We start from the raw sequence: 13,762 nt of genomic DNA on the forward strand, positions 1-13,762 counted from the left end.
TTCTGTGCACGGGCTTTCTCTAGTTGCGGCAACCGGGGGCCACTCTTCATCGCGGTGCGCGGGCCTCTCACTATCGTGGCCTCTCTTGTTGCGGAGCACAGGCTCCAGACGCGCAGGCTCAGTAGTTGTGGCTCACGGGCCTAGTTGCTGGGCAGCATGTGGGATCTTCCCAGACCAGGGCTCGAACCCGTGTCCCCTGCATTAGCAGGCAGATTCTCAACCACTGCGCCACCAGGGAAGCCCTCTGATACAATTTTAAGTGAAAATGGCGAGAAAGTGAAGCTGCCAGATGGCAAATATTTAATTTCTGCTGAGTTTTCTTCCATCACGAATACCCTGTGCTGGGCAGAGACTGAGGTCTAAATGGTCCTCATTCTTCACGCTCCTGGATTCACCCTCTTTGACACATGGCTTTTCAGCTCCTTTTACTGAAGAGGCAGAATCTGTTCTCCCGACCCCTTGATCCCGAGTTAGGTTATGAGATTTACTTCGGTCAATGGAATGCCAGCTGATGTGACACACGAAGATCAGAACAGACTTGTATTTTTCTGCTTCTTCTCTTAGTTCTGTGCCACCGCGGTGAGAGGTGCCTGGCTTTGTTTGCTGCGCAATGATACACAAGTCCAGTCATCTCAGATGGGGCCATTCTCCATCAGCGGACAACAGCCTCCCCAAGGCAGGTGCGCAGGAGACCAGAACACCTGCTGAGCCAAGAGTGTGGTCTTGAGACCCCTGAGCTCAGTAAAGTGGTGTCTGCCACTGAGGTTTCTGGTTGATTCACAGCATGATTATGGCAGTAAATAACGGATATTGCTGCTTATGTTTTTGAACTCCCATTTTTCAGTTACATTTCTATTTGGAATAGTGTGGTAAAGTAGATGTCAATGGATTCAATGTTTTTCTAGAGTTTCTGTATTCCTTTTTAAAAACAGCTTTGAGATATAATTCACCTACTGTACAATTCACCTACTTAAAGTGTCCAATTCAGTTGTTTTTTTGTATATTCACAGAGTTGTGCATTCATCTCCACAATCTATTTTATCAATTTTATTGATAAAAAAAATTTTGGAAATTTTATCAATTTCCAAAAAAAGAAATCTTTCTTTTTCTAGCCTACAAGTGTCCCATGTCCCACAGCCCCAAGCAAACACTCATCTACTTTCTGTCTCTATAGGTTTGTCCTTTTTGACATTTCATATCAATGGGCTCATATAATATATGGTTCCTTATGACTAACTAATTTCACTCAGAGTATTTTCAAGATTCCTCTACATTGGAGTACTTCATTCATCAGTACTTCAGCCTAAAAAAATATCACTGGAATTATGGAATAAACTTAATCCTTAAGGGTGTATTTTTTTAATTAACCAGCACTATTACGAGTTCTCAGTCTTGTTTTCAATTTAAAAAGACTTTTAATGATAATCATGAAAATGCTTATGGTTGAATTTAGATTCAATTCTGTGCAATAAACTCAAATTGGTTATAACACAATAAAGGCCGTATATGAGAAGCCCATAGCTGATGTCATACTCTGTGCTTTTCCTCTAAGATCAAGAATAAGAGAAAGATGCCCACTCTCGCCACTTTTATTCAACATAGTATTAGAAGTCCTAGTCAGAGTAATTAGGCAAAAAAAAAAAAGGAAATCAGCAGCACCCAGCTGGAAAGGAAGAAGTAAAATTGTCAATATTTGCAGATGACATGATATTATATATAGAAAACCCTAAAGACTCCACCAAAAAAACACTGTTAGAACTAAGAAACAACTTTAGTAATGTTGCAGAATACAAAATCAATATACAAAAATTGGTTGCATTTCTATATGCTAGTAATAAGACAATACCACTTACAATTGCATCAAAAGAATAAAATACCTATGAATAAATTTAACCATGGAGGTGAAAGACCTGTACATTGAAATCTATAAGACACTGATGAAAGTAACTGAAGAAGACACAAATAAATGGAAAGATATTCTGTGGCTCAAAGATTAGAAGAATTAATATTGTTAAACTGTCCATACTACCAGAAGCAATCTACAGATTCAATTCAATCCCTATCAAAATTCCAATGGCATTTTACACAGAAACAGAGCAAAAAAATCCTAAAATGTGTAAGGAACCACAAAACACCCTGAATAAGCAAAGCAATCTTAAGAGAGAACAAAGCTGGAAGCATCATGCTTCCTGATTTTAAGTTATATTACAAAACTATGGTATGGTATTGGTATAAAAACAGGCACATTGATGAATGGAGCAGAATAGAGAGCTCAGAAATAAACGCACACATATATGGTCACTTAATTTATCACAAAGGAGCCAAGAATATACAATGGGGAAAGGACAGTCTGTTCAACAAATGGTGTTGGCAAAACTGGACAGCCACATGCAAAAGAATAAAACTAGACTACTACCTTACACCATACAAAAATTAACTCAAAATGGAATAAAGACTTGAATTTAAGACCTGAAATCATAAAACTCCTAGAAGAAAACATATACGGTAAGCTCCTGGACATTGGTCATGGCCATGATTTTTTGGATATGACACCAAAAGCAAAGGCAATAAAAGTAAAAATAAACAAGTGAGACTACATCAAACTAAAAAGCTTTTGTACAGTAAAGGAAACCATCAAAATGAAAAGGCAACCAATTGAATGGGAGAAATATTTGCAAATCATGTATCTGATAATGGGCTAATATCTAATATATTTAATATATAAAGATCTCGCACAACTCAATAGCAAACAAACAATCTAATTAAAAATGGGCAAAGGATCTGAATAGACATTTTTCCAAAGAACACATTCCAAAGTTGACCAACAGGTATAGGAAAAGATGCTCAACGTCACTAATCATCAGGGAAATGCAAATCGAAACCACAATGAGATATCACTTCACACCTGTTTGTATGATTATCATCAAAAGATAAGAAATAACAAGTGTTGGCAAGGATGTGGAGAGAAGGAGACACTTGTGCACTCTTGGTGGGAATGTAAATTGGTACAGACAGTATGGAAAATAGCATGGAGTTTCCTCAAAAGATCAAAACTGGGACTACCATATGATCCAGCAATTTCACTTCTGTGTATTTGTACAAAGAAAATGAAAACACTAACTCCAAAAGATATATGCACACCCATGTTTATTACAGAATTATTTACAATAGTTGAGACATGGGAACAACTTCAGTGTTCATTGATGGGGGAATGGCTAAAAAAATGTGATACACACACTGGAATACTATTGAGCCATTAAGAAAAAGGAAATTTTGCCATTTGTGACAACATGGAGGGACTTCGAGAGCATTATGCTAAGTGAAATAAGTTAGAGAAAGATAACCTATGGTCTCACTTATATGAGTAATCTTAAAAAGAAAAAAAAGGAGCTCATAAATACAGAGAAGAGATAGTTGGTTGCCAGACTGGGGGGGTGGGGATGGGGGTGGGAAGTAGGTGACATGAGTGAAGGGGGTTCAAAAGGTACAAATTTCCAGTTATAAAATAAATAAGCCACAGGGATGTAATGTATAGCATGGTGAATATAGTTATTAATACTGTATTGCATATTTACAAGTTGCTGCAAGTAAATCTTAAAAGTTCTCATCACAAGAAGAAAGAAAAAAATCTGTGACTGTGTATGGTGATTGATGGTAACCAGACTTACTGTGATGTTCATTTTGCAATACACACAAATGTCAAATCATTGAATTGTACACCTGAGACTAATATAGTGTTCTATGTCAATTATACCTCAATAGAAAAATTCTTAGGTCAAGATCAGATGTTGATTTTAATTTTAAATTAGAAAAGGACTTTTAAGGATCCACTCAACTCTGCCTCCCTCTTCCTACCCCAAAGAAGTAAAGAAAAATTGTGACCTTTTATGCCTTTCATAAAATTAGAAATTTTGTTTAAAGGGTATAATATATCTCAATTTAAAAAGTTTAAAAAAAAAAAAGAATTTTTTTTCCTGGACACTCATGTAGTTGATTCTGTGAATTTATCCTTCTTTGTGATATGATAGAAGGAAGTTCTAGAATCTCCCTTTTCTCTATATGTATGCACCTCAGCTGCTGCCATCAGTGGACATGTGTGCAAGATGATATTGGAGACTGTGGTGCTTGAATTGGGTAGAATGCTGGACAGCTGGCTCTGCACTTCATTTTAACGTTAAGCCTCTCTGATTCTACTTGTGCCAGAATGTCAGGAAAAGTGTGTTGTTTATGCGCAATCCTGTGAAATGTTTATTAAGCACTTTTGGAAATACCATGCAGTATTGCTTTTATACTTCAAGTTCTTAGTTGTGGTTTGTTCTATCTTAGATACCAGTGTTTGTTAGTCCCGAAAAGTCCTCCTGGGTTGAAACGGGCTGAATTGGAAAGAAATATTATAAGCAGATAAGGTAGGGGGTCTATGGAGAAAGAAAACCAGGCATGGCTTTCTGGACATAAGAGAACACCTATTAATTTAGTACAAGCCATTTTGTGATCTAAGCCTGGCCAGAGTGCTTGCCCTTGAACAGGTCTCAGTAATTAAGGATCTTAAGGGAAAACAAGAATGCTGACTGTTATCAGGCAAGAGAAGTAGCACTAGTAATAATGTATCAGTTGTAAAGACTTCCAGTTCTGTTTCCATGGTAAAGATGAGCCTGAAGCACTCAACCACCAGGTCAGAGGGAACCTAAGGGATGATGGCGTTGACCTTTTCTGATCCTCCGGATTTCAATCAACTAAAGCCTGGACTCTGCCTACCTCCCAAGTCCTTTCATGAATATACATGTACCCTTAGCTTAAAACTTCCCCAGTTTTGCTGTTTGGGGAGACACTGCTTTGGGAAAGATCCCTGGTGGTCTACTTACTTGCTGCAAGTAACAAATCCTTCCTTCTCTCACTCTTTGTCTTGGTTGTGTCTTTTGGCTCGACACCCACCAAGAGGCGAACCTAGTTTTTCGGGTAACAATATGAGGCTGACTATTCTCTAGCTGAGATTTTATGTAATTAGATGCATGATCCTTTGGTTGTTAAAACCAGGGCTTCCAAGGGCTAGTTATAGGGAACATAGCTCATCAGAGATAACCTGCAAAGACACCGTGCAGTGTGTTTTTTATCACACATGTGACAATTCTTCTTCCTGCAGTCTGTCTCTCCATAATTGTTCTTCAGGATTTGTTGCCTGGGGGCTTATGGGGAAAATGACTCCTAATAGAAATACTATTATATTTTATTCACAGTGTTCTTTCAGAGGATTTAATGATAAATCTGTTCCCATTACAAGAGTAAAGTTAAATGTATTCCCAGATTTAGATAAAACACGCAGAAATAATTTACAGGGAGAAAACTGCTGAATAAAGAAGAAAAATGAATGGAGTCATGTTTTGATCTATGGAGAGCATTGAGAAAGGATTTCATTCGGGTGGGGTGAGTTGATCCTTCCTCTTCTCGGTAGGGAATCCTGAGTGCACAGACTGCTCCCAGGTGAGCAGGAAAACAGAAGACTTTGGTCAGGAAATGCCAAGGGTGTAGTTTCACTTAGAATATACTTTCCTAGGCAGCCTGTCTGCACTTACACATATGAGGGTCCACACACTTCTGAACATCGGAAGTTGATTTCTTGTCTTTTACTTGCGACGTGTGCTGATTTCAAGTTCTCTTTTGTGTTTGGTGTGAACTCTGCAGACACATACATATATGCGCGTGCGTGATTTGTGGGGTTTGAATCATCACTTATAGAAATGTGCAAGATCTTCACCTTTCCTTTGTTTTGATTTTTTAAAATTTAATTTAATTTTATATTGGAGTATAGCTGATTTACAATATTGTGTTAGTTTCAGTTGTACAGCAAAGTGATTCAGTTACACATATACATGTATCCATTCTTTTACAGATTCTTTTCCCATATAGATTATGACAGAATGTTGAGTAGAGTTCCCTGTGCTATTCAGTAGGTCCTTGCTGATTATCTGTCATCTTTCTTACATAAAAGAGCAAAGGGCTGTGGAAACAGGTCACAGAATGCAGCGGACTGCCCCTGGCCTGCAGGGAGTTAGCTTGGAGGCCTTGGCGGTCCCATTAGGCATCCTTTCTCCTCTGAGCCTGGAGCTCTAGCATCAGCCTACCTGATCCAGCGCCCTGTGGATGAGCATGGTGTTAAGTACTTGACATTCATTTTCTCCTGTAACCCTTGGATCAGTTCTCTGCTGGTAAGACTTCTATTATCTTATGAAACAGACAACGAAGCTGAGGATCACAGATGCTGAGCAGCTGCCGGGGGTCTCACGGGTGGGTACCAACTCCCAGGGCAGCTCTGGGGCTGGTACGTGGAATGCTCAGCAGTTTCCATCCCTTTGTGGGGGTTTCAGGCCTGTAATTTCATAATGGCTCTATGACTGGCTATCATCACCATTCTACAAACAAGAAAAGTGAAGCACAAAGCCACGAAGTCTCCAGCGAAAGAAGGCAGCTGGAAAGGGGTAAAACCAGGAGTCGCCTCAGCTGTCTGCTAGCAAGTCCCTGCTTTGGGCCCTGCTTTGCCTGGTCTCTTCAAGCCTCCTCACCTGGGGCTGCCCTTGTCTTGGAAGATCATGTAATAGCCCCAGTGCTGTCCAGTGGTCAATGCTGTGCACTGCACAAGGACATCTGCCTGCAAATCTCAATCCCTGGTGGGCTGTTTCATCTCTGACTTGGAAAATCCATCCTGAATGTCTGCTCAAGTAATTTACCAGCATTGTCCTTTTTGGTTTTAATTGACATCAATTATTGAGGCGCCTTCTAACCCATTTTAAATGGATTTCCCATGAACAACTGAATAGAGTTTTCCCAGGTGACAACTTTTCTGTTTCAGAGACCTGAGGGCCAGTGAGAAGGGGTTTCAGAGCTCAGCTGACCTGGTCCAAGTCTGGCTTGCTTTGTGACACATCCATTAAACTCTCTGAGGTTAGTCTGTCTATCCATTAAATGGGCAGAGTAACATTTACTTCAAAGGAATGCTGTGACCATTTATTTAGATTACACACACACACACACACAGACTGTCTGTTGTATAGGCTTTAAAAAATATTAGACAATGTAAATCATTAATTTATATTTGCTTTAAAAATTAGAAATACCATATTCAGGTTCTGGGACATGTATTAGGCACTAGGAAAATGTCTGACTAATAAATGAAGGTCACTCTACCGCTTGTGGCTTTTTTCAAGGTTCTAAATGCACCCTCCGAGCAAGCTTTGCTCAGTGTTTCCCGGGACTGCTGATTGATGGGGTGGGTGGGAAGAGTTCCTGATTCCCAGGGGCCCTGAGTAGGAGTGGAGAAAGCTGGAAAGTTGGGATCAGGATCTACATATTTGGGTCAAATTCTACTTGTAAATTCTGTGGCCTTGCCAAGCTATTTATGTTTTCTATTCCTGTTTTTGTTTTTTACCCAGGTTGCAGAATAGAAATAATAAAAACAGCTTTTCTGCTTTGTTCTCAGGCATATAATGCCCTACTCAAGGTTAAAGTTACTTTCATATTCTGATCACTTTGGATGGTGCAAGAATGCCTGGACACTGTTCCTAAGTCTCAGCACATTTGTCATGAGTCTGGTCACAGTTTTAGGAGAGTATTGATCCTAGTGATGCCATGCTCATACCTCCTTCATTTACATCTGCTGGCAGCCTCTTTAGGAAGTAGAGGAGGCCATGTGACTTACCTCAAGGTCATGGATCTTGAAATCCTTCTTCCTTCATGGGCCATCAGGCCTCTATCTGTATACTCTGAAACAATTTATCTATTTATCTGCCTATCTGTCTATCCATTTATTTATCTATCCATTTATTTATTTATTTAAGATGCCTTTTATATTCCATCATTTTTCAATATGAACTTTTGGGTAGTTGTATTAAAGAATTTGAATGGAAAGGAATACACATACAGTATATAGAAGTTGATTCAAAACTCTTCATTCTTCAATTAAGTGTATTCAATTTACCTACTTAACATAAGGTCACTTCCCTGATGCTATTTGGAGTAAGATTCCTTCTCCCAGGATGCCAGTTTTTAGTTTTATATATCTGCTGACCACAATTCTCAAATCTCCAAGTAGGAATATACATAATAAAATGCTGACATTATAGTAGAAGTCGGGTCGGTGTTTTAATTAATTATTTTTTAATTTTTTCCAGCTTTATTGAGATGTATTTTGACACATAACACTGTATATATAACCGTATATATTTCGAAATGATTACCATAATAAGGTTCTTTAGGTTTTTTTTTATTTTTTTAAGATTTATGTTTTTTTATTGATTAATTGATTGATTGTTATGTTGGGTCTTCGTTTCTGTGCTAGGGCTTTCTCTAGTTGTGGCAAGCGGGGGCCACTCTTCATCACGGTGCGCGGGCCTCTCACTATCGCGGCCTCTCTTGTTGCGGAGCACAGGCTCCAGACGCGCAGGCTCAGTAATTGTGGCTCACGGGCCCAGCCGCCCCGCGGCATGTGGGATCTTCCCAGACCAGGGCTCGAACCCGTGTCCCCTGCATTAGCAGGCAGACTCTCAACCACTGCGCCACCAGGGAAGCCCGGTTCTTTAGGTTTTTATTTTTAAATATGAATCATTAAATGAGTTGAGAAAACAAAAGCAGTCTTTTTTACAACAGTTCTCAGTACATGTAAATATTTTCTTCAAACCGGGTTAGTTACTTGTCCTAACTTCTTTTCAACCAAAAAAAAAGAAACTCACATTTTTCCTAGCATCGGTGTTAATGCTCAAGCATCATCAGCGTGGTGAAGCTCGGTCTCAGACTGAAGTCCACTGAACTGCTCAGCTGTTCAGAGTGGGAAACCTGCCCGTGAAGGATCTAGGACCACGGATTCGGATTCGGAGCGAGCGCAGGTTGAAGACCTTCACCGACTTGACTCGCACTTCCTCCCGCCACCGCCAGGCGCGCCCGGGACGCGTGGAGCTCGCAGCGCGGCGGGAGCGGGTGGGGGTGGGGGTGGGGGTGGGGGTGTGGCTGCAGGTTGGGGCTCCCGCCCCGCCAGCTGCGCGGGTTCGCCGAGCCCGGAGGAGGGAGCGCTAGCTACCCCGAGCGGGAGGGAGCTTGCAGACTCCGGCTCAGAGCAGCTGTCTGGACACCTTGGGTTTTGGGGTGGGGAGCCCCGGCGACTGTGAACATGGACTCCGCCGCGGGAGCCTGTCTCAGGATGCTCTTTCTTTTGTCTGCCCAGCCCTGGAGTACATTAGCAGCAGGGAATACATGTGAGTACAGCAAATCTTTTAAAACTTATACTGTCAACTGAGAATTCGTGTTTTTTAAAAAAAATAATTGAATTTTACAAATGGAATCACTGGTCTGCTTCTGAAAATGAGGCATTTAAAAAACATCGCGAAGTCCCAACGCTTGGATAGGATGGTTTACAATGGTTTTTCCACTTGTCAAGTCTGTAATACACAAAGCCTGTTTTGACTTGTCTGTGAGCTGAATTTTGTCTGTGTGCTGTTGTTTTGAATATTCATTGAGAAAGCTCAAGTTCTAGTAAAACCTAAAATTAGCATGAGAATATTGAGGCGGAGAGAGACCAGAGAGAGAGAATAGCAGGAGATGAGGAGAGAAGAGCATGCCAATATGTCATTTATTTCTTTTTACTATGAATACATTTTGCAGGATTTATGTCAGAAAGGAAATCGTTGGCCGACCTGGCCGGGTCCTGCATTAGCGTAGATGTTTGCAGTCGGCGCCCTGCGGAATCGGGTACCAAGAAGTCGGGCGCTGCAGCGGCGGGCAGGCTCCGCAGCAGAGCCCAGGCGGCAAACCTGGTGAGTCCGCAGAATTACGAGAAGGATCGACCCCTCAGAATTAGAAGGCTTTTGCTTACAGGAAAAACATACCCTGCCATTCAGGTTCATTTGCAAGTGCACATGCTTGTATATTGTGATGTGCTGTGTTTCTCATTTTGTTGGTTCAGTGAAGATGTATTAACCTCTCAGTTCTGGACTGGCAATGTGAGTCTGATCTAAAGTTGCTAGCCAAATTGATTCAGCCGACCTCAAGGCATTTTAATCTGGAAATCGGAAAAAGTTTTCGAAGTGTTATTCAGATTGAAATCTCCATCATAGGGCTTTTCTTTCCTTGAGGGATTGGAAGAAAGCCCCCTTAGTCCTACATCCACACCCCATCCCCCTCAAGAATTTTTTAAAAATCAGGTTGTAGGGAGTAAGGCAAGCTATTATGCATTTCAAGCAAGTGCTAGTAGGCATGTTAGAAACCGACCTTGCTGCTGGGGGTGGGGTGGGCTGGGGAACTCTGCCCTTACCAGGAAGTTTGTGCTAAAGTGAAAAGCATATTGTACAAATAGTTACCCTTCCAGCATTCATCCATATATGCCCCGAGGCTGTGATAAGTTTGTGTTGTCATCATTTAGTATCAGCTCATTTAATGCCATATTATACGAGTCACTCCTGAAAATGAGCCTTAGTCTCCTTTAAGAAAATACTGCCCCGTGTTTCAGACAGAATTTTAATTTAGCTTTGGGCACAATTTCCATGAATTAATTAAAATGGAGGCATTTACATGAAATCCTTAGGTCCTGCAGTAAAGCATTTATCACTTTGCTAAGAAACTAAAAATGTAGTACTAAATGATTTGCTAGTATAAAAGAATTGTAGAATAATTTAACATAGTACACTGAGGTGCAATTAAAAAGTCACCAGAGGTCACTCTTACTTAAAGGAAACATGGCTTCAAAAATCCTTCCCTTATCAGAGAAGCAGAGTGCTGTGCTGCCTTTCTTGTCTCCTTAGTTGTGATTACAGGATATTGCAAGATCAGTTATTTTGATATTTCTTTATTTTCTGTTTGTATTTTATTCCCTGAAATCCACAGAGGTATCATGTTCTTCATACTGAGCATCTTTTTTAAGAGTCACATGCTCTGAGGTGCTCCATGTCTGAATCTCCAGGCAGATATCCTTTTCTGAATTGAATATATCTCTAAGCTCAGTTCGTCTGGGTCTCTGGCTGACTCTTCAAATGTCAATGCTAGTTTTCACTTTTCAGCCTCTGTTTTATTTAGATGTGTTTAGTACTCTGATGAAAAGTTCAGTAAGTTAAAAGTACCTATGTAAATTTGCATGGCTAAGAACATTTTAGATACTATAGAGTCCTTGATCACCGCAAAGCTGGCTACTATAGTTGTTCAAGTGTCAAGTATATATTTAAATGTCTTTGCAGACTTAAAGATTCATAGAGGGTACACAAACTGTGTTTGATAATTGCTTGCTAATCTCATTTGACAGTATCCTTTGTAGCAGTAGAAGTAATGGTGAATGAATCTTATTATAGTCTAGATTAGCTAATTTGACCAATTGGATTTTTCCTTAACTCTCCAATATTTGGGAGGTGTTTGTTTGTATGTGTAGATGTATATACAAGCAAGGTATTTCAAACCCATATTTGAAATTTGTTACTACATAAATCAAGGTAGAGGGTTCTTTTAGTCCTGTCCCATCATTTGAGAAATTCTAAAGAGGAGTTTGCCAGCAGGATGGGATTTAGGCTACCAACAAGAAATCACGAACACCAGCATTTGCTCAAGTCTTTTGATCGCTAACCTTTTATTCCTAAGAAGTGTTTTAAGAACTCAAGTAATCTTTTCAGACAAGACTTTAAAACTAACAAAAATGAAATATTCTTGAGCCCTGATAAAATAATGAGAACTGTATGTAAATTTTTAAAAAGGTAAAGATCTTCTCCCCAAAAGGATACAGTGACATTTTTCCTCTATTTACAACTGGTTCTCAGTAGTAAATTAGTCAGACGGGGGGCGGGGGGGTGTCAACCTGGGTGAGGTTCTGGCATAAGACATACTCTCATACAGGACTTGGTTGAAACATTTGACATCTCAGAAATTATCCATGTGTTGACATGAATCTTTATAATTAATGGGAAATTTTAAGTCAGGAGGAGTCTACACAGGGCGAGAGTAATGTTTCTAAATAGCCAAAAACATGGGCTTTTTTTTTTTTTCTCTTATTCTCTGTCTTTTTGAAGATAAAACAAGTTGAATGGACAGCATCCTCTAGGACCTGATATTTAAAAATTGTGCATCTCTACTTGGTCTGCCTTCTAGAACTCTTTGTATTTAGTCAAGATGAAAGTGTTATTCTAATGGAGTTATCCTCTTAAATGGAATGCAAGAGGAAAGTTAGAATATAGATTCCAAGTTAGAGCCCTGTTTTCCAGAAGTTGTTGTGCAGACAGTGGTTGGTTTGCTCACTTCCTACCATGAGCCACAAGTGGAAGAGGGCAGTAGCTCTCTGTTTTAGGATTATCCCTGTGAATCTACTATTTGTTTATGAACTTTCAGATCTTTTTGGGGGGGGGGGAGGAAGAAGAGATATAATCTGAATAAGAAAATGTCAGTATTTTGATTGCATATTTACTATTGTAAATCTGTCTCCTGGATCGCATGTCACTTTGAGGAGTAATGTTCACTCTTTCCCGATTAAGGAACAACACAATTGGAAGTTAATTTACAGCTGAATTATTTTCCCCATATAAGTAAAGTACCAGCTATAGCTAGTAGCTGCTGTCCTCCCTAACTCTACTCCCCAGTGAAAAGAAAAAGGACTGAAGTCTCTGAAAAGGACTGAAGCCAGTGTTAGACATTTCAGCCGCTGTTGATGGTGATTATTTGACGTAAATGATGATATTTGTAGACCCAGGGGTTCAATTTAGCGAGTGTTACACACTCATCCGCACCTTGTTAAATCTCAGTACTTGTAATTTTCTCTAGAAGTCTTCTTTTGTTTCCTTCCCCTGTCAAAAGTGCCCTTCTTGTTGTGAGAATAAAAGATGTATTTCTGGCCCACTGCAGGTGGGGCACACAACTTGAATCACTGTTCTAGGAGTGGTAATCAGGATTTGTTTTTATCCAACAATGTCTCCTCCCTGTTATGTCCTGCATATGTATGAGAGGTCTCTGCCCTTGGTTGGGGGAGCAGATCAAGCCCATTTTGTTGGCCAGCATGGGAGACAAACATGTGCTCTTCATGTAATACCTAGTGCTTGATCTAGGCAAATATATTAGCACCTCAATTTGAAGATTTGTATCAGATTTGAATCCTTTCTTCACTGGAGCAGTGGCTCCTAATGTGCTAAAGTGTTACTGTATCATCTTTAATGAAAGTTTATTAATATGATCCTCTAATAGATATTATCACACAATATTATTCTTTGAAAAGAAAAATAACATACACAGTATAATAGTGAGACACTTGTTGTATAAATTATCCTAACCCAATAACATGATTAACCTTAAGAATTTGGTATAAAAATACATGAATTGCAGAATGGAGGAACTGAACATAATGCTACAACTGCTAAGAAGTATAAAATCGTGAGAATTGATTTAAGTGAATGTCTAATAGTGTGTTTATCCAATGTCTCTTCTCAAGGGTATTGTTTGTCAGAACTCCTGTCATTTCAATGGGCACAGATTCTTTGTAATTAGTTGCTAAGTGTCATCAACATATTCTATTGCTATGTGAGCACAGTCAATCTCAAGTAATGCCATGTGTGCTAAGACAATACAGTCCATAAAGAAGTTTTCACCTTGGGTAATATGGACTAAAATCCTGCTACTGTTTTAATTGGTGCAGGCTTCTTTTTGTCTCAATAGTGTGCTTAGTGGTTTTCTAGAGTGAGTCGAATCCTCCAAGTTAATCAGGATTATCCCTGTGAATCTGCTGTTTCTTTATGAATTTTCAGATCTTTGGGGAGGA

General features: G+C 39.8%; 1 protein-coding gene across 5 annotated transcripts in view; it reads left to right on the top strand.

Moving 5' to 3' along the window:
• LOC132366901 (contactin-associated protein-like 3) overlaps positions 1-13,762 on the top strand; it is a 157,768-nt gene that overhangs the window by 56,369 nt on the left and 87,637 nt on the right. For 3 of the 5 annotated variants that reach the window (XR_009503584.1, XR_009503587.1, XR_009503586.1), the window contains exon 4: positions 9,646-9,797. The exons of the other annotated variants lie outside the window; for them this stretch is intronic. The gene's annotated coding sequence lies outside the window, so the exon portion shown is untranslated. The remainder of the gene's footprint in view (positions 1-9,645; positions 9,798-13,762) is intronic. 5 annotated transcript variants of the gene reach the window in all.

This window comes from Balaenoptera ricei, chromosome 6 (assembly GCF_028023285.1).
Source record: "Balaenoptera ricei isolate mBalRic1 chromosome 6, mBalRic1.hap2, whole genome shotgun sequence".
Lineage (NCBI taxonomy): Eukaryota > Metazoa > Chordata > Mammalia > Artiodactyla > Balaenopteridae > Balaenoptera > Balaenoptera ricei.